Below are 22,932 nucleotides of genomic sequence, written 5' to 3'. Positions count from 1 at the left end.
GGACTAGATGATCTCTGAAGGTCTCTTCCAACCCCTACCATTCTGCGATTAACTAAAAAGAAACACTAGGATTATCTTTGAAATCCCACGACTCTCCTAGTTCTGGTAACAGGAAGTAGGATTTTTCACAGAGGGTACAAAGCTGAGCGAATGGTATACGTGCTTCCTTTATGAATTCCTGCCAGTTTAAGTTGCAGGAAAACATGCACAAGTAAGCACAGGAGGTCTGCATTTGAAATCCTCACATGAATGTATTACCATTTTGAAAATTCTTCCCTTCTCTCTACTCTGTGCTATGCACGTTGGTGGGAATCTTGAGTGTATCCCTTGATACCAGCAAGATGGCAGTAATACAAAACTGGTGCAAGAGACTGCAATGGGGGAAATTGGAATTAAATACCTGAATCAGTACAGTGTTCTATTTGATTCATGAAACACTACAGTCTACAATCTTTTTATTTCCTTAGTTTTTTTAAGGGCTGATTTTAATTAACAAATTTAGCAATTATATAAAGTGAAATGATGCATACAGAGAAGAGAACACCAGTGTTCTCAGTTCATGGGAGCGTTCTCTGTATTACTTGCAGAATTGGAGCTCATTATATTGTTTGCCTCTGGAAATCATCCATTCTGTATTCCTTTTTCTCAAGCGTCAGCTTCTCTATGACTGTTGCCTGGAGTATTAAGATATGAAAAGGTAATCCTGTAACGGTCGAGATTCTGTAGCTATACAGAAAAAGGAGGAAAAAAATATCCTACTCTGCTCAAAGAAAAGCCCAAATGCTATAATTAAGATAAGATTTTATTTGACAACTGAACAGGAGCCAGTTCTTCAGTTATTTTGGAGCTGGTATGTTTCTATAAATTATTTTAAATCTCTTCAGTTGCTGGATATTGTTGCTTTTTTGCGGTCTGGCAGGACACCGATGATGCTGATATATGATCCAACCAAATAGGAAGAATAAATTAACAACAGCATATCCAGTACATTTTCAATCCACCAGAATTAACCACAAGTGCAGCTCAGACCATCACGAGATCATGATTGTGTCTGCAGAGTAGAGCATGTTTAAGATACTCTTTACTGAATGAAAATGTGGAAGTGCTCCGTGACAATAAGACTGAACTGATTGTTTCTTGTATTTTAAGATAAATACTTTTAAAAGTTATAAAATCTATATTGTATTCACGACATAAGTGCAGTCCTTGAGTTTTCCAACTCGGAGAGCAAGGTCTTCTGACCAAAGTCCCAATTTGTACTGAATCTTTACATATATTGCTGCTGTTTATTGTTGAACATACGAGACCAGGTATATCACACTTGGAAAATTATTTTAAGGGGAAATATTGAAGATTTTTCTGCAGCTGAAATAGTATTCTTGTAACCCGGATATGTATATGACCATGTTGGTGGTTTTTAAGTAAGCATCTGTCCCAGGATATGAATTTCCCTGAAACAGCTTTTAGATTTGCCAGTGTTAATGTTCAGCCCTCTAAAAAAAATAAAATTTAAAAAAAAAAAAAATCCTAACTCCCTACCTCATAATAGCAAGGAAATCTCCTGGGAAATAAACCTCTGCTCGTCACCCAGGGTGGCACTGATGAGAGAAAGAGTAAAAGGGAGACTGAGAAACCCTTCAGGTGCTTTGGTGAGATTCTGTTGCATATAAGAGACTTCCACTTATAACACTCTCATGCTGTTTGGTTTTGTTGCTTGATAGATAGTTTCGTTAGAAATTGTTTGCTCAGATACATTTTTGAAATTGATGTGATAAAGCTTCATAAATATAATCAGTGTCAAATGTTTTCTGTAATGGATTGCAAACTGATAGCACTGTCCGTTGTGCTTCTTTCTTTGCTAGTAACTAATACGCTGCATAAGCAGTGAGTTGGTTGACGTTTTCCTTACTGTGAATCATAAATATGAAGTCCTTAACATAAGCACATTTGTCCTAATTTGTGAAGTTGTTTTCTAGAGAAAAATGAAGTGCATGTTTTTAAGGAACATAACAACAAAAGCCTAATAATGGGAGCCTAATACAATTTCATGTAAAAGCACAATGTTTTGGGTTTTTATTTAAATGAAAGGGTTTGGTGTGCCCAGAAGAAAATATTTCATTATGGCTTTGTCCTTTGCCGTCAAGTAACTCCTCTAATCTAGGTTTTGTGTATTTAGATAGTGTACTCTGGTTTTTTTATTGATTGATTTTGGAGACGTTGAGTCATTCTTTTGATGATAAATGTTCCTACAAAGAAAAACTGAAAAGATCTTATTTTAAAACTTGATTTTTAAATATGTGAATCATAGTCTTCTTACTGATGGATGCTGAGAAAGTCGAGGTTGGTGTTATTGTTAATAAATACAGAGCTAAATCGTGTATGGAAAGATTTCTTACTTCAATGTATGGTTGTGTTGTCCTTTCCTGCATCCTTTTTTGGAGTGGCATTGCCTTTCAAGCTAGATAAGTAAAGTAGCACTCACTAGAACAACAAGTTTTCACAGCTCTGCTTTGGGTACTGGAAGGTTTATTTATATGTTATATCTCAAAGTCTTGCATCTGAGGCTGGAGCCCTGCTGTCTGTGGTTAACTGCGCATTAAGGACGCTACTGCCCATACAACTGTACAAGAAAACAAGTAAGATAAGTTGGAAATTATTTGCTAGAAAGAAGATTGAAGCACATCTCTGATAGAATTAGAGCCTTTGATTAAAGGAATGTGTTAAGTTTCTGTTATGTATGTGCTTGTTCTTTAACATTTCCCTACTTTAAACCCTCTGTAGATCTCAAAGGATGTTTTCCCACATCCCCTTCCCCCAGCCAAGTAATTGCCAGATAAACGGAGCTTTGCACTATTTTGGAGAATTAGTAGACTGAGCAGTGAAAAACATTCTAGCATTGGACCTATCCTGATATGCAGAGAAGATATGTAGTGTGTTTTTACATCACTCTGAAGGTCAGCAGCAACTGCATTCAAGTCAAGGAGGTTGTGGCTGAAGGACACTGTGATGACCGCCACTCTGCAGAGGTGCCAACACATTGCAAGTCTATTGGTTTTAATTCTAGAAGAACATCCAGGCCCCTCATTTCAATGAGACATGCAGAGCATGGTGTCATCCTATCATCTGGCTGAAACACGAATCACGATTTGTGTGTGTGTCTGAGCACTGTTGTGAGATTCTGGTGAGACGTGGGTGGCTAATGAAGTTTGACAAAGCACTGGGGTTAGACATTTTACAGTGTAGGGTCACAGCATTTCCCTGAGGAGAGGATTTGCAGTACCTTAATACATATGTATATAGACCAGGATGGCATCTGCTTGTTTTTGATTACTGTTCAAAATGTGAAGTGCAGAAATGCTTTAAGATGTTTAAATCTATTCTGCATGTTCTCTACCATATGGTAACAACTTTTACGGCTTTTTTTCTATTTTTTCAGTATTTTCAGCAAAACCTTTGTGGCTGCTGGTGGAAACATCCTAAGTTACTAAAACTGATGTAGAAAACAGGAGAAAAAAGGCCACTAGCATGATCTGACAGAAGTTATGTGTGGTTACCCACCTTAGTCATGTGGTTGTTGTGCTCAAATAAAATTTTAGTGTACAGGTATGGCAGTTAATTCCATGTATTCACAAAACTAGATGTCCTGAGAAATCAAATAAAACATAGTTTATGATTTCCAACAGTGCTGGTATTTTTAGTACACATTCATTGTTTCTTGGTTTCTTCCTCACAAATGATAGAAATTGGCTGGTAGAAAACAATAAGGTAGAAATATTCTGATAGCTTAAAGAAAAATAAATCACTGGTGAGCTAAGGAACCTGTAGCATAGAATTACTAGTTTAAAGAAGTTTTGCACACTGTTGGGTTTGAAATTAACTGTAGCATCGTTTCAAACAGCTAGGTAGTGGTATTGATGGAGAACTGTACATGTAGGTGTTTGGAAAGGAGGAAAGGTTTTGAGCTTAAAATGATCTGTTTGTATTTGAACCAAAATTATTAACATCATCTGGGTGGGAGAGAGATGGGGAAGGACTTTTTAGTTTTGCATGAAGATTAATTTTTCAAATGAGAAAGGGCAAGTTTCATTAGAAATGATCTCCCCTTGTTTCTGAAGACGAGGTACAGGACAAGGCAATTTCTGGTTGACACTCGTTTGGGTTTGCTTTTCTTATACGTGCAGCGGTCATTTAAGCAGAGTTCTGGGAACGTGTATGGAAAATATATTAGTTTGTGACTCCCATGCATTGAATTACTGCATGACCTCTGCTTCACTTTTCCTGCTCTGCTGTAAAAGATATTGAACATCTGAGGATTTCTTTTTCCCCCCAAATTTACATGTCAATAAAACAGTATTATACACAGAGGAGCAACTAAGGAACACAGAAGTTAATTAATCTTAAGATTACACAAGACTGAAATGTAATTTTAGAAACTGCTCTGAGTTTCCTGGGTAATTCTATTATCCCAGGAAGAACAAAGAAGTCCTAGTACTTTTCTGCTTGAACATTTAATATCAGTGAGGAATAAGTTGTTTCCTTTCTTTGAGCAGCTAATTCCCAGCCATGCAGTGAAGCTGCCTCTCAGCAAAGAGCAATGCTGCTGCTATTCCATACTGCCTGCTCTTAGTGAAAAAGCACAGAGTAGCAGTTCTACTGTTTTCCTTCCTATGACGATAAGGGCAGCAGCTGTGGCATCTCAGAAGTGAGGTTTACGTGGCATGATATGTCTGCTCCCCCTCTGTCCCCTGCTGTGTTCCTGATGTACCGTGGGGGATATGCTGTGTGTCCCCAAAGGCCAGGACCGTAGGAAGACTTTAAACACCTCCTTATCCGCATTACAGACAGTAGCATCTTCATTCCTATGTGAATGAATAATGACAACGATATCTGCTTAGACAAAGTGGACTCTGGCATTGGTGCATACAGAGAACCTGCTCTAGTGGGTGATTCAGAACAGGATCTTAATTTGTGCCTCCTGGTTGCCCACAGGAGGGTCTGGGCTCCTGGATATGGTTCCTTAGACTTGCATGGTAGAAAATAAAAAGTTGTGTAGTTCCTCTCTAGGAAGACAATGTAAGAGTTACCAAGTGCTTGCTCTAAGATGTACATTCCTATCAAGTCCGTTGCATTAGTTTAATTGGTAGTGAATTTCAGGTGTACAACTTCTGTAAAAGGAATGCAAAGGCACAGCATGCTTTTTTGAAAAAAAAAAAAGCTCTTCTTTTTCTGTGTAGAATAAATGATGCTCCCTATTAAAAATAGTTGCCTGTGAAGTCTTCTGTGGGTGATGGTGAATGGCGACAAGAGATGAAGACTTTTTGCCAACTTGTTAGAAGCAAGAACGCTAATGATAAACTATGATAATTTTTTTTTAAACTACATCTTTTTGAGGAAGAAATGTAACCAAAAGCACAGGCTTGTCATGTGGGAGGAGGTGTTTTCTTTTAGCTGAGAAATCTTATTTCCAAGGCTATACATCAAGGGAGTTTTCACTTCAAAGCTGTCTACACTGAGGAATAGTAACATCTAATGAAACTGATAGTTAAAACCTCAACTATCACATCATAAGTGAGTTGATATAATAGCGCCTGGAACTGTTGCACGTCCTCTTTGATTTACTTCACTTTTGATCTTTACCACCTGCTGGACCAGCACAGCTTTGTTCACCCTGTTTCTTGCTGAGATATTTTTAAATTAACCAATATACCAAACAAAAATACATTAACAATCTATGCTTATCTTTAAATGATCATTAGTTGGGCTCAATAAGAATGGACATGGATAATAACTGATTAACTATACAGAAAACATGAGACTTGTACAGAAGAAAGAGATCAAGGCTACATTTTTAAATAAAACAAATTCCTGTCTTTTAAAGATAGCAATTTATTATGTGACTTGCTGGCTGTGCTACAAATTTCCCTGTACTTTACTTAAAGACCTGACAACGTATGTTATTCTTATTTTAACACAGTTGCTGCTTTTGGGCAAATAGTATTTTGAGATGCTATTGTTTTCTAGGTTTGAAAATAGATTTTATAAGTATAAATTTGAAAGTGATTGTATGTTTTGAGCTTTCTGAGTAACGGGTTTGAACTTATAAAATACAGATAGCTTACATGTTGATATCTGTATTTCTTCTTAGCCAAGTATTGTATCAGTTCAGTTTATCATATCAATTATTATTTGGGAGTGGGCAGAAACCTATATGGGTTTCCTAGTTAGAAATAAGAGAAAAAATCCAAAGTTTTCCCGATGATATGATGAATCTACAGGTTTATGCCATTAATTATTGAGAAAATAAAGTGTAGTTTTATGTCTTTGGAAAAGAAGTGAATGGTGGAACGTTTACTGTTTTGTATGCTGCAAAATAATTTCTCTGACCAACTCTTATACTACATACTTCTAATTAATATTTTTATTAAATTTTCTTCCACTGGGAAGCAGAGGCACTCTGACAATCATTTTTACTCCTGCTGCAGTAAATCTGGAGGAATACCCTCTTCCACAGTGCACATGTGTGCACGCGTGTGTGTGAATGCTGAAGACTTCTCTCCACAGGGATAAACTCCGAGGTCTTTGCTCCCAACTAAGCTGGTTTTTACCACAAGAAGATATTTGTCTTGAGGAAAATAAAGCTTAGATTGAATTCTTGAATACTGACTTCCAAAGAGAGTAACATATATGCATTTGCAGTATTTGTTAGTTTAACAGGTGTCAGTATTCTGTTAAAACAAAGCAATCTGAGTCAGGAGTAGAACAGAAGCCAGAGAGTATTTTAATTGTAATTATTTTCACTAATCTTCCAACCACTGAATTTACTGTATTCCCAGAGAGTTTGTGACACTTCTGTTTTCTTTCTTTCATTCTCATGTTCTTATCCCTAGTAAAATGCATTTGAGTTTTCTTCAATAAAAAAAAAAAAGTAAAAAACCCCCAAAACAACCAAACCCTTGAGAATGAAAGCTGTTTTTGCAGAGCTTTTAGAATTACACTGGTACTCTTTATGTAAATCACATATGTTATCCATTTACTGGATTAACATAACAATACAGAAAATCCTCCAGGGTACTAGTGTATTATGAACACATCTGCCATCTGAGACAGTCAGTAGATACAGAAATGTGTTTGGTTTATGGAGTTGTACGCTGAAGATTAGCAGAATCCTACCAGTTGAACTCAATGCGACGTGTTTCACTCTGCCTTTGTAAATCTTCGGGTGATTACAGAAGAATTTCTCAGTCTTAAGATACCAGCTTGTTCTATACTGGGCTGCCTTTTTAGGGAGGTAGCAATTTTAAGCACCCAAATCTCAGCCCAGGTGGGGACTCAACGAACCCTCAGCTAGGGGGAAGAGTTTTATTTTCTTAGCATGTTAGGCGAAAGGCTGCTAAGATGATTAAGGGACAGGAGCACCTCAGATATGAGGAAGGGCTGAGAGAGCTGGAACTGTTTATCCTGGAGAAGAGAAGGCTTAGATAGATCTCATGAATTTGTAGGAATATCTGAAGGAATAGTATGAAGAAAATGAAGCAGACTCTTCTCAGTGGTGTCGAGTGACAGGACTAGAGGCAGTGGGCACAAACTGAAACGCAGGAACATAAAGATTTTATTTGTTTTTTTTAATATTGAGGATAACTGAGCACTGAAGACTACTTAAAACAATACATTTAAAATGTTATTGTGAAAATAAAGCACTTTGTCATTAAGGCAATGAGGCAATGGTCCACTAGCAACTTTTTTTGATGCTCTTCTGTTTCCTTTATCTAGGAAACTCCACTTCTGTGCTGTGCAGTAATATGGTGCGTAGGAATGATGAGACTATCCAACCTGACTCAGGAACCACGTAGTCAGTTTATCACAGGAGACATGTAGCTTCATCTGATTAAGCAGACCTCTTAGCAGGGCTGAGTAGACTGTGAAGAGAGCTTAGTTCACGTATCTGCACTGCAGGGTTTATTCAAGATCCCCCTAATTTAAATAAACAGGAGCAGATGCTTAGATGTTGCAGATCATGATAACATTCACTGGATTCAGTGGTTGGTCTTTCATTTAGGTGTGGATTTGAGCACTGTAGTGTTACTCACAGTAGGCCTGGCCCAATCCAGTGAAAATGGATTAAAAAAAGGCTTCTCAACAATTTGAGAATTTGATCTGACAATAATTGTTGTCTATACAACAATCTGAGTAATGAGTTAGCAAAAACAAGACCTAAAAATTGTGGAGTTATAACAGGAATTGTTTAAACTGTGTAGGGGTATGTTTAGTCAAGTAAAAGTATTTCTTTAGAAATAACAGCTGCTTGATCTATTTCACTATCAAGTTATTTTTCAGTTTAAAAAACTTATGCTATTTTTCCATAAGTATTTATTGTTTCAGTAACAGATTAAAGGGTCTAGGTCCATTGACTATAAACCGCTCATTTATTTGAAGTAATTATGTGAAAAAATTCTTCCAGGAAGAATATTTGATATAAAATGAGTCAGTAGTATGTCCTAATGTTTCTGCATAAATGAGGCTTTGTCTCAATAAATTAGAGCCTGTAAAGCCATAATCTTAATAAACTTCACAAATTACTTTGCTAGTGACTGTAAAACTGGAAGTGTTATCCACTCTAGAGGGAAATAATTGTTTTCATACTTGTTTATTTCTGAATATAACAGTAATTGTAAGGCATTCTTCTTGATGTAATCCATTATACAGTTGTATTTCAAAAGCGATACGAACCATTTTGTGTTATAATTTAATAACTTTGGAAACCAGACATTCAGTCATCAAACGTTATTAAATGAATTCACTCAGAAACATTCAAATAATTACTAGAAAGAAATGAAGAATATAGTGGGTTTATTCTTGGTTTTGAAGTTTTTTCCCTGCTAATCAAGGTTCTCTACTTTTCCCGAATAGGAACTTACTGAGTGTATGGCCTATTGAAATAAATGAGCTGCCATGCCCATTCGACAAATCACTTATGCATTGGTGTCATATTGTTTATTAACAGGTCCTTTTAAATCACGACGATAAAGTGCAATTTTTATTCTTTCTAGTTATAGGAGCCACTGTATTGAAAATCAGATCTAAATCACGATTTCATGGTTTTCGCCTTTTCTTCCTACCCAGAGCTTTCTACTTCTGTGTTGTCCTAACTTATTCCCTAGACCCAGATTGCAAAACCAAGTAGAAACTCTGCTTCCCTCGTACATCCCTCTACAACTTTTACTTTTGTAGGCTTGTTTTCCAATGGACTGACTCTAGGAAGCTTTATGAACATGTCATGTTTAAAAAATGGGCTTTTTTTTTTTTTAAATTATGATATAAATATGTTTAACATGTAAGTTTTTAAGTGTAATTAATAATTTTCATAAATATGACTAAGAATTCTGTAAAATAGTTAACAGTCAATGAAGCATTTCTTAAGAGGATTTCAAAATGTTGAAATAGACTCTTTTGGTGTGAAGAGTGGTTAAGAAAAATTAATAATTGAACATGTTTCTGATGAGTTTCTATAGGCACTTATATGAAGCCCTGTGGCTTTTATTTTCATCAATGATTTTTGGAGTAAGTATAGAAAGATTGCTTATTAAATTTGTTATTTAGAGATGGTAAGAATTAAAGCTATATTGGTTACAGTACAGTCATACAGTTTTCTGAATTGTATGCAGAGGAGATCCCATTCAGAAAGTCTTCTAGATCTATGCCTAGGATCTAAAAATGCAGGAATACTCCATGGGATGGAATAGATAGCATTAAAGGAATTAATTGTGAGTTAAACTGTAGGATGATGTGCTCGAATGAAGTTGATGTGATTCTCATATAGATAAACAGAGGAAGGGGAAGTACACCCAAAGTTTTTTGGAAAGAAAAGTTTAACATTTTTTTCTCTGATGTTCCCACTTGTTAAGGATTTGATACTAAGCAAAGAGCCACAAAATACTTGAACAAAAAGAACTTGCATCAGAGAGATTTTAAAATCTCAGTTTCTTAAGCTTATCAGAAAGCGGATTAAAATCAAGCTTTAATACTCTACACGAGAAACTTGATTAAAAAAAATGCTTAGTTCTAAAGGACTTTAATTCTGCAAGGAAAGGTGCATTCAGATGGGAAATTTGACTTTTTAAATAGCTTTGAGCGTGATAAACATTTGGAATAAACTAACAAAAGACAAAATGGATTTTTCATTCCTTGTGGTACATAAGACAAAACTTAATGCCTTTCCAGAAGATATTCTTAACCAAAGTTAAGCAATTAGGCTGAATGCAGAAGCAGCTGCATTGTAATATTCTGGAATTCATTCTAAGTCTTCTAGTGGTTCCTGAGGATTTTAATTTGATAAGTCTATAAATTTCCACTGTAGTTCATGAAACCTAAACTCCTTTACCTTGATTAGCAGAAACAAAGGGAAGAGATACCAGAAATACAAGCAAGGATGGGACAGTGGAACAAAGAAGATCTTAAGAATGGTATCTGTATCAGCACATGGTGGTACTAAGAAAGCAATTTTGGAATTCCATTGCTACTACAGTGTAACTGTAGTAGCTTCATGAAGAGAAAAACAACAGCCTTTTACTAGTGTAGTCTTGTTCTCCAAATTACTGCATGTTTTCTAGTCCCTTGTCTTGTTTTGTAATGGATCGTAAAAGTGAAGGATGTCCAGATAATCATTGGTACCTCGTCTATTAGAGTACCATTGGGCTGAAAATTACCCTTCAGTGGTGGGTGATTGTACTATTAAATGGAGAGGCTTCTTATTATAATGGAAGTAAATTATTAATAAGGCTGTGAGAGAAATGCCAGAGTAAATTTCCAAAATACCCTGTGCTGCAATTGAACATTTTCAAATATCTCAATATTTCTGTGTGAAAGGGATCATTAATTTCCTATCTATAGAATAAGTGGACTCATCAGAGCTGTGAAAAATCCAGAAGCTATCTGTGATGAGAAGCGATTTCAGGTTTTACCTCCAAATTTGCCTTTCAAGGCTAAGGATTTGGTGTGTAGAGACATTGAAGATTCTTTAAGCCACTGATCTATGTCCAGAAAGTGACATTGAAGACTTGGAGCAGGTGACTTTGCGTTAAATTCCTTGGGTATGTGAAATAAAATAGTACTTTTGATCAGAGTGACTAGTGGGAGTGGATGCAGCCACAATCTCTGAAGTGAAGATCAGCCTTTTGCTTCCTATGAGTTTTTCATGTGAATCAGGCTCTTGGAGAGGACTCTTAGAGCGCATGCCATGGAAATGTTACTCTTTATGTCTTGGGCTAGAGTCTGGGATTAATGGCAGCACTGGTGGGAAACTGGTGTCCATAATATTTTCTTGCTGAGTTTTTGCCTGGCTTGCCCTGTCCCCACAGTGTTTTCCAAAATTGTTGTTTCTTTTGGAGTTGTTCTGCATAAGAATCTTAAGATCATGCTGCATGTGGGTGATATCTTTTTTGATAAAGAATAAGGCACCAGAAACAAAGGAGATGTGGAAACTTAAAACAGTTTGTGGTTTTCATTTTTTAGGCACTTGAACAGGCAGACTTCTTTAAATACTTGTAGAGTTGATGAATGCAGTTGCAGTAAGAGGTGAACAGCTGTAGTAGTTTAATAGCTTTTTACCATCTTACGGAGATATGGTACCTGTCTGAGTGCTCCTTGTCTGCTACATTTCCAAGTAAGGCAGATCAGCTGCCTTCACTGCTGGCAATTTGTGTATGCTCTCTAAGGTCAATTAGGTGGTACTTTGTCCCCTTACACTCTTTAAATCTGGTATGACAGATACAGATATATTTATGGCATTTAATTATAGACAAACAGACCATTTCCTGCCATAGACATAATGTCACAGAATAACGATGTGGAAATTAATGACAATAACAAATACTTTGTATCTTGTTACTTTATTAGTAAAGGAATGTGTTACTTCAAAGATTGTTCTACACTTGAGAAATATGCAGTACAAAGTGATGAAGCAGTCATGACATCCAAGTGAGAATGTGAAGATATAGCTTGGCATATGGTGATAGAAAGAAGGCGATATGTTTTGACAGATATCGTAATTTGACAGTTAAAATAAATACACTAACTCTCAGACAAATTTTGGTGGATGAAGAGTACATACTGTATAGTTTCTCCATTTGAAGAACATATAAATGTTTATGACAGTGGTGATTCAGAACATCTGTAAACTCTTTGAGCGACCTCCAATGACATTGTATCTCACATCACAGTGATGCATTTTCTTCAATTAATGGTTTTATTTCAAAAAAGAACACTGCAGCATTGCGCAGAAGAATCCAATGTGAGTATTGCTCACAAATGAATCATGAAGGTTACCACAAATGAATAAAAAGACAGAACCACAGAAAGATCTTCGAGGTCTAAGAGCAAACAAACATATTTGGTCTTTTCTGTCCCTTTGGTTATAGGCAAAGAAGGGGTCCACAGGAGGGCTAAAAGCACTCAAATCTTTAAAAGAAGTTAATTATATATGTAACTGCAAGAGTCCTGAAAACTGTCTCATAAGAGTCAAAACACCCAGAAGCTCAAGTCTTTTCATTAAGATTCAACATTGTGTTAGAAATCCTGGGTCTCCCACCAGGAGAAGCGCTGCGTTGGTCTGCTGCGAGTACAGCCTTTCAAAGGTAGAGGCAGAGGGCTCAGAAGCGGTGCCGTGGGAAGGGCTGATAAGCTGAGGCTGCGTGAGCTGTGCTGGGCAGAGGCGATGCTGCCTTGGTGTACTTGGGTTGGTACTTGCTCGGATGTCTCTTTGCTTAGCCTTCTGTACTTGTTGGAGTTCAGGAGCTTCATAGGGAAATACCTTTCATATGCAGACACAATTATTAAAGGGTACAGATTACTTCTTGGCTTTCTTAAATGTGTTGATTTATTCAAACTGAGGATCTGACTCATAACATCTGTTTCATTCATTGCTGTTATTCCCCTGCATTACAGTATTCCTATTAGTTTTCTAAAAAATTTTGGAAAAGTTTCTAAGGAAACACAGAAAGCCAAACTTGTGTTAAATGCAACATATTTCCTTTGAGAAGCTAGATATTGGCATGTACAGTGGCCAGCTGCTACTGTACTTTGACGGATACTTTGCTTTTCTGCCAGGAAAAAGATCTGAATACATTAAACAATATATTAAATGTATCATAGTACAACTTCATTTTATTTGGTTCCTTGTTGCTGTACAGTGCTTATCTACATAAAGGTGATTGCTTCTTAAATCTGTGTTATTATAGAAATGAGAAAATTACAACTCTGCTAGTCTCAAATTTAAATTTGACCGAAGGCTTATCTCATTTTCTGTTACCAATTGTAACTAGACTGCAATATATTTTGAAAGTTTCAGAGGACTTCTTTGTCGGTACCTACACCTCTCTACCCAGTTTATGCCCATATGTTTTTTCATTACATCAGAGAATTATCCAGAAGCCTAAATAATTGTGACTGGACCATTCTCCAGACCTGAGAACCCTTTAAAATGACATTTCTAGGAGTTTTTAAGATTAATATTGTGGAATTCCTCCTCCCTAAACTTCATGTCTGGTTTGTCTCTCTAAAAAAATTTGAATATTTGTAATTTTTCATGGAATGGAAAGTGTTAAAAGTCTCTGAAAAAGTGAATATGGCAAGGTTGCCAGAGTTTAGCAGTACTAACTGCAAATGAGTATCAGCACTTTAAGATCTCTGGTTGCCTGTTTCTTCCTTTTTTAATTACTAGTCAATGAAGGCCATGTTCTTGAACTAAAATGTAGGGGAAAAAATCAATTATGACTCAGAAAGTCTCTGACTTTTCCAAGGTTTTCAATTTCCCTAACTAGAATAGATGAAATTACTGTAACAATCAAGATTGCTCCTTTGAAAATCATTTAATGTTATGTTTTTGCCCAAAAGTCTGTAAGAAATCTGGACAGATCAACAATGATACAGCATTGGTTTGAAATTGTGCAGATTATTTCATTTCAGTTGTATAAAATTCATGTAAATTTTAATTTTAAAAGTGTATGATATCATTATGTGCACATTATGCTTCTGTGTTCTGTTATATTGTAAGGATTCTCTGCAGCACTGTACCATTAGCAATTGGCAAATACAGAAGACTTATTTTCATAAAAGACTGATGCAATATTTGGCTAGGTTCATTGCAGTTATTTCTATTTTTTTAAAAATGTATTTATGACCATATTTAAAAAAAAAAAGAGAAAACAAAACAGAGCCAGAATCAGCCAGCCTAAACTCCACGTCCCTAAGCCTAGCATCTTCTGTTGGGTCGTTCCCTGTGAGTGCCCAGGGCCAACCAATAGAAATCTGTAGTCACTGGCACGCAGGCCAAAAAACCACTTTTCCTTTTGCATCTACTCATGGTTTATAAACGAATTCAAGTTTCAGTGACTTGGGCCTTACCAGCTTGGAAGATTTTTCAGATCATTTGCTGAAATATGGGAAGATTAAGTTGGCTTGTTTTTACTGCCTGGTATAATCCTTTTGTTTAGAGTTAGCTGCATTATTTAGCTTTGGAAAAAATATCATAATAATTCTAATTCTTAGGTTCAAAAGGAGCTAAATCATTGACAGAAAGCAAAATCTTCATCCTGTCTATTTTTGAATCTATCAACATATAATTCTCAGCATCCTAGAAACTTCTTTTCATCAGTACTGTATGTAGGGTAGAGCAATAGGAAATCCTGACCAACAGGCTAAAGGTTAAGATGTATGTGTAATCCCTGAAATGCAGAACTATTTAGTAATACTGAAAAAAACTGCTTGATGCAAGGCATTAACAAAATGCATTGTGAAAACTTGGCACCCAAATTAATGTGACTGCCAATGTCAAACCAAAAACTTTGCTAGCAAAACAATTTGTCCAGTACTAAACAGACACCATCATGGCAGATTGAATGAACGTTCATACAGGGGTACCATCTGTTCGTAATGGCTTTTGAAGAATAGCAGATGAAACTGCACCGAAGACATGAAAGTGCAAGACTGAACATCAATGGAAGCAGTACACGGCGCATACAAAGCAGAGGAGGAATAGGCCAGCTAATACAGGCAATAGAACTGAAGACACTGGTGCAGAGGAGAATGTGTGAGCGTACTCATGAAAAATAAAATAGTCTCGGTGCAGTGAGAGAGAACTACCATGAATAATTATGACTGCCAGTTATCAGATAGCTGTTGTCCTTGACTGAGAAAGGTGGTTGTTAGAATGCTACAATATGGAAGGAGCATCCTCTCTTCCACACTAGAGAGGTAGGCCCATATAGGATGAGTCTGTCACGGTCTTAGATACCCAGTCAAAGTCCTTTGATTGTTTTCTGCAAAACTCATGCTTTTTGCTCTTGTCCCTGTTTCGATACTGGGAGTGTCAGCCAGATTTGGAGTCATACAAAATGAATTATTGTTCATTTTAAGTCCTGTAGTCTCTGGTGCTTAAGATCATGCTAATCGAAGGAATGATATATAAATATAGAATTCTCTATATTATATAGAATTCTCTATTCTATATGAATATTGAATAATATTCTATAATCCCCAGTGGGAATGTGCTACAGGTCGATTTTTATTCCTTAACACATAGATAAACCAACATCAGCACTGCAACACCAAATTTTCAAATTCTCTTTCCTTGGGAATAAATTCCAATGTTGAGAGTCAAGTAATTTGTATGCTGCAAGGATGGAGTCCTATGAAAGACTCCCTATGAAAGGGCCCAGCTTGTAGGAAGTACTAAGCAGAGGATTTATCGGAACTCCTTTCCTCTCTGGAATGCAGGTGCCTAGGCTGAGCAGAAATCTCTTTCTACTGAAGATCCAGATGTTGTAGTCCTGTCCTGAAGATATACTGCTCTTTGACTAAGAGTTACTGGTTTTGAATGGTGACAGGTCTTCATAATGGCAGCCTAGTGCCCAGCAGCTCTGCTCTGAGGGAGTCTGAGTATGCCTCCTTCCCCATAAGTGCAGCTCTACTTTATAGCAAAAGTGGTTATGGATACATTTGAGGGGCAGGCAGGGATGAAAATCCTGTTGGTAATCGTAGAGGTAGGTGCTTTGCGTATTCATACAGGAGTGGGTTTTTGAAAGATGTAGTTTCAGTTTTATCTCACTTGATATTCAGTAGAGTCTAGGCAAACATTGATAGTCTGATTATTCAGCTGGGTAGGGGTTAGGCAGTTACTTAGGAAGGAGCTCTTTTATCAAGAGTGGGAAATAGGACATGTAAGGCAGGATTCAGCAGGTATTTAGCATGGCTTGAGGTGTCCCAGGACCTTGACCAGGCCTCCAGATACCTCTCCATAAAGGAGTGGATCTCCTGCAAGTTAGCAGTATCTGCTAACCCTGCATAGGGTGTCTCAGCCTAAGGCATGAGAGAGAAACTTCAGTTTAGACAACTGAATCTTGTGCCAATAATCCAGCTACATATGGTCTAGGTACCTTGTGGATCTGACCTGAGTTTTTAGAAGTCTAGAATAGCCCTGAAGGATCCCAGGGGTTTTTTGTAATCTGTTAAACAGACTACATAGGTAGATGATACCATATGCCACCTTCTCCAGCTGGAAAAGACCTGAAAAGCAAAGAACTTTTTTTTTTTTTCCTTTTTTCTTGTTAGATGGATAGGGTTGGATTCTGATCTCACATAAATTTTAAGTGTATTAGTATATTTACTTCTGTTTTATGAATCTGAATATCAAATCTGTATGTCCCTAATACTTTCAGTTTATTTGGAACCTTTACCTAACACATTAATTTAGATACATTTTTCCTAGCAAAAAAACAATTGAGAGTTTTTATAATTCAAAACTATTAATAGTTTATGAAGAATATAAATAACTTATCGTCTAGCCCACTTTTCATATCAGTCTTTTTTTGTTGTCTTTTTTTTTTTTAAGTGGTTCTTTATTTGTGACCTAATATTTCTGTAAATCTGGCCAATAGCTTCTTAAGGAACAGAAATTAGCAAAAGTCTAAGAGAAATAAAAGTTGTGTAAAAAGTAACATTAAATGAGCTTTGTTTATATCTTATGTTTTTGTTGTGGAAGGAAATACACACAATTAAGTCAGACTTTGTATCACTTATTTTAGTCACATGTAGAAATGCCTTTTGTTTTCTGAGTGAGGATTTGGGATAAATATTGCTGAAATTCTTCTGTAGAAAGATATAAGCACGTAGCAATAAATCTTTCTGCTATTCACACTGGTGCACTTTTTGGTGTGCAACTGCCAATACGAAGGTATACATTCCTGATGCTGGGTGACATGTATTACACCTCTCTGATCCAGGACAGTGATCCTCAGATGTGGCCACCAGGAACTTTATGGTATGTACTCGTTAAACTCACCTAATTTATTATGATTAATATGATAACATTGCAAATAGCAAATCTGTGGCCACTTTTGTGGTGTTGCAAGTTTTTGAGAACCGCATTACTAGACTGCGTGAATCAAGGATGAGTCTGATGCAGGATTTATTTAGTTTGACACTCTGGAGATCCTTTTCTATCTTCTGTTGTGAACTGCCAATGATGATATCACAGATGTATGGGATATATATGCCCTTTGAAACAGTTGCGATACTTTCAATTGCAAGATAGGTCAGGAACTACATATTGCTTACTGTTCTTATAAAAAATCGTTGCTAAGATCAAACCAGGTAGGCTGTTTTGTTCCAGTTTTGGATATTTTCTTCACAGAAATTTCCTGTGATTCCTGGAGATGCCTGAAAATCCTTAGAGCTATTTAGAAAAACCTCCTAGTGATGACATGTCTAACTTAATGACTTTGTGACGTTCTTGACGTGTCCAATTATTCTAATATGTGCTTTGTCCTTGACTATTTTCTTTTACATATGCATGTGTTTCAATATTGTTTATACAGTGGTCCTTCCCTGCAGAACTTAAACCAAAAGAAAACTAACAAAAAATACTAATCTCCTCAGATTTCTGTCACGTAAGCATAATGCTCTGTAATTAAAATTAAAGTATTTGTTGTCATTTGCAACTGTTTTACTCTGCAATAACCACTGAAGTCAGGATACTGCTTTTTTGGGCGCTTTTGCCATTTATGTTTCTTTTTTTGGCACAGCTGTGAGTCACTGAACTCCTAATTTAGAAGAGTTTAATTAAAGTTCAGTTTTTTTTTTTCTAAAGGAATATCTTGTATCATTCAAAAAACTTCCATCAATAACACCTCATGGTTCATTTGAATGTTCTTATTTTGCTATTGCTGGTGTAATCTGGTGGTGTTTTATTCTTTGGAGAGGAAAAGATATCAAGGACTCAGCTGCCATTTGCCTGATGTTTCTGCAGGTGACATATTACATTGTCAACACTTGCTTTACTACACTGGCAGTAATTTAATTGACACCATGCTTATCATGATGTTTTTCACTTTCAGGATGGTTAGATAAATCAAAGCTGTTAGATGCTGTTTCAAAACCTTTTTTTAATAGCAAATGAGCATTGCTTTCTGCACCAAGACAAGATACAAGGGAGTCATGTTTACAATTTATTCTTCAGTATGAGGATTGAGAGGCATTCACTATTGAAAACATTGCTTATGCTGAAAAAACAGTACCATCAGATACTGAGGTGGTTTCTGACATTTTTGAAGGGTTCCCCACATATTGCATGAACTATGTTGCAATCTGAATCTCTGGGTTTTTTTGCTTATCGATGTAGAGACATGCTTTTATCAAATCCCATGGAGGTATTATCTTGGATGATGTATGATGGCGTCCTGATTGTAGCTATGATTTGAGTTATGTGTGTGTGTAATCCTGCTATTATAGATCCTGTATTTTTTTTCCTCCTTAAAGTTTTCAGCCATCATTTATGCAGTGAATGTATCAGTCACCAGTGTGAGAGCAGAACTTCTCAAATTATCTGGATGTAATTTTAGTTAAGGATTATCTGGGATTTTAAGAGTCTTGGGGAGCCAGAAACTTCTTTTCAATTACAGAGGGAGTATGGTGGCTGTTGGCACTGTAGAATTGGAGTTGCTGAGAAAATGCTTTTTGTCCAAGTGAAAACATTTTCTTTAAAGGAGAACATTTGACATTTGAATTTTTCAGGTGTTTATTATTTAAAAAAAAAAAAAAAAGGAAAGACAACTGAAAAATGTAAGTAGAGAAATTTGGCACCAATCTTCATAGTTTTTATATCCTGAAAGATATTTTTAAGGTGTTCAGTGAAGACACAGACATTAGAAAAAAACAGCAACTGGGTTACATTTAAATTAACTTTCATCAAAAATGATATTTACAAGAACTTTTGATGAGATTTAATCCATTTGAGTCCTTGTCGGGGTTACTTCCATTAGCAGATGAATTTTTTTTTAAAAAAACAAAACCAGAATCCAGTGATGAGTAGCTTATTATGAATGTAGGGAAAAATGTTTCCTTAAGTTCTTCAGAGCAGAAAAACCAACATGATTAGAAGCTCTATGTATATGTTCCTTTCTTTTTCTCATTCTGTTAGTACATGACATGCTGGTAGAACTATGTTCTTATTACAACTGACTAAAGAAGTAAAATTGCTTCCGTTTCTTATCTCAGAATTGCTTTATAATACAGATACTACCGTATATTGCCTGTTGCAGGCACACTGAAATCATTCATGAAATTATAGGAGAGCAAACATCTCGTTGTGGCTGTATTGTGGATGTAGAGGAAAAACCGACAAGCCTAAGCCGTATCATTTTGATATTTCTCATTCTTATTTTGTTATTAAATCGTGTAAAGCATCAATGGGGGGTTGGACTAGGTGATCTCCAGAGGTCCCTTCCAACCCCATGTCATTCTGTGATTTTGTGTTTTCCCTAAATGTATAAAGGGAAAGTATCTTTCTAGAATTCAAGCTTGGTTATTTTATAAGGAGAGTTGGTTCTCTCTTTCTGTTTGCTCTTCGGGATATCTGTATAACCAAAGCTTTCAGGATTAAGACAAATAATCCTAGCATTTTTGCTTTAGAAATAGACTTCTAGCATGTGACTTCCGTGTAAAGAAATGTTTGTGAACTCGTATCTCAAGGCATATAATGATTATCTACTGATGGCTTTTCTAACTGTAGCTATTACTGACCTGTAAATCAAGAAGCAGGTGCTGAGAGATTGTGAACACCAGTTGCACTGAAGAGATATTCTTGTAGTGCCTGCTCTGTAGAGTTGTATTACTAAGGTGAAAACAAATACAAAAAAGTTCAAAACTGCATGTAGAACAAGTCCCTTTAAAAATATACATATCCTACAGCTATCTACAAGATCCATTTGGTAGTGCACTGCCTTAAGTCAATATATCTTTATTTTCAGTATTTTTCAAATGCTTCAGATTGCCTAAATTATAGTGTGCACTTCTTTGTATTGATATTTACAGGTGTGTAAGTTGTCTCTGTAAGTTTGTATTATTACTCTTATAAAAATTTCCAAATGAGCGTTTTATTCTGAAACATTGCCAGGGTCTGGCAGATAATGACTGGCTGTTGGAAGTATTTTCTGTCAGAAGGCTAGCTTCACTCATTTTTGCACAATCAGATAATGAGATGGTTCCCTATTAGTGGTGTCTGCTGTACTTTAAATGATTCATAATGTTTATATGAGAGAAATGATATTAATAAATCATGCAGTAATAAATAAGTAGTTGATGATAAATGCAAGAAAGGTGAAGTGGCAAATGTATACTGAATGACCGACTCAGTTTAACCAGTATAAATCTTTGTCAGTGGAGAAACTTCGTTGTTCTTTTGCTTAATACTCAAACATAGTAAGACTGGCCAAAGGAATTAGAAGTGATTGAAATTACAGCATAAAACAGTAAATGAGCAATGAAAGTTGCAAAGCCTCCAAAAGGATTGCCCAGATGTTTTGATCAAATGGCCAGGTTTTTTTGCAAGAACTCTGGAAGGCATGAGTGCTCTTCAGAGTGATCCAAAGGAATAGCACCAGGAGTTCAGCAAAGTAGAATTTTATGAGGGTTGGATTGAACCTCTGAGCCAAATAAGAAAAACAAGAAATAATAACAAACTTGTGTATCTCTTCAGCAAACTCATACACACATCCACTAACAGAAGAGGCTGTGTAACTTCTAGAACTTTTTACTATGAGAATCATAGAATCATATAAAATCTCGAGTTGGAAGGGACTCATAGGGATCATCGAGTCCAACTCCTCTCTTCTCACAGGATTACCTAAAACTAAACCATATGATTAAGAGCATCATCCAGACTCTCCTTGAACTCTGACAAGCTCAGTGCCGTGACCACATCCCCGGGGAGCCAGTTCCAGTGACCAACCACCCTCTCAGTGAGGAGGCTTTTCCTAATTTTGCATTTAAACAAAACCATAGAACTACTCACGTGCAAGAACAACATTAATTGGGGGATGGGGGTAGGGGAGAAGACATGGAACACCAAAGAAAAAGACTCAAAGCACGTAATTAAATGAGTGATCTGCAGTTTTGCAGCCTGTCTTTTGGTAACCTGTTAAGTACTACAGTCCTCATAAAGTTGTTGCGTGATGAACACAGTGGAGCTTTCAGAACTGGTGTGGCGGGTTGCACATCTGTAGCCCTGTGACTGAAAAATTGGATGGCTTCTTGCACAGAGCTATCTTCAACTAAGTGCATAAATTATTTTCTAATTGGGGCAGAGAAATGCAATTCTAATTAATGGCAGAGTGATAAAGCACAACCTCTGTCCTCATTTGCAATACCTTGTTCTGTTCTAGACAACTTTCCACAAAATTCACTTCAGGCAACTTTTTTTTAAAAAAAATAAGACTTTTCTGTATCTTAAGGAACATAAATGATAATGCCTTGTTTATCAGTGAAAAACATTTGAATGAATTTAGGCTTTCAAATAACTTTCTTATGAATTTTATCTGCCACTGGAGCTACATGTAAAGGCACATGCATGAATTTTAATGAACTTAGACTGATGGAAAGTTTGCAGAAGCCCAGAGTGACAAAGATCTTTTGACCAAGACGAGGAAAATGATTAATGTTTTCTAATGGTCTTCATTCTAATCTCGTTTGCTAAATATGAAAATAAGACAGACAGTAACACACAATTGCAATTATTCCTTCATAGCAAACCTTCTTGGCAAACACATTTAATAAATTTCCCATCAGGGGTTAATGCCAAGGTATGTTACCCAAACACATCTCCTCAATGCAGAACTGAACGACAGTGCAGGAAAAGAAATGCCAGACATTAAATTGTCTGAGAAGGTATCTCAAGTATTATTTCAGAAGTATTCTCAAATAATGAGGAGAAAGAAATGAAATGTTATTCACAGAAGTTACTTGGATCTTCTGTTTTGAAAAGTATATAAGGAAGCAATTTTATAAATGCTGTTGGATAATAATGTCTTTGAAAATCAGGGATGTTGAACAACCATATATTTTTGTTCTTTCAAAATATATTTATGAAGGAAAAAGAAATCATGAACCTAATTCAATATCTAAAGTATCAATAAGAGAAGCAAACAAGTCGGCTTTACAGCACTGCCTATACTGAGTTGTTAAAATGAGAAAAGAAATGTGACTTTGGATCAGTGAAAGACATTTTAACAGTGAGCATCCTCTGGTAATTCCATCTTTTAGCACCTTTGCTCACCCCTAATGATAGAAATTAGTATTAACCAAAGACCATGCTAAGTGCAGAGAGTCCTGCAACTTGCTAGTGTGCTTTTTTCACTAGATATTATCTGCTGAAACTTAGGCATTTTTTGAGATGTATAAGAAGAGCTATTTAATACCCAGTAGCAGCACAATAGATCGTGAGGAGGGGGAATACTACTGTAGTTTCTACAGTATAATGTACACTAGAGAAGGAGCATTAAGTAAGCAGCATATAATTTTCCATTAGAATTTGACTGGGACACCTAATTTCTCTGGTTTCCAGCTGAAAGTCTTACTGAATTAACACCCGTCTGGAAAAGTATCTTC

The sequence above is a fragment of the Numenius arquata genome, chromosome 5 (assembly GCF_964106895.1).
Source record: "Numenius arquata chromosome 5, bNumArq3.hap1.1, whole genome shotgun sequence".
NCBI lineage: Eukaryota > Metazoa > Chordata > Aves > Charadriiformes > Scolopacidae > Numenius > Numenius arquata.
The sequence above is the reverse complement of the archived record's forward strand: the minus strand, read 5'-3'. Positions refer to the sequence as shown.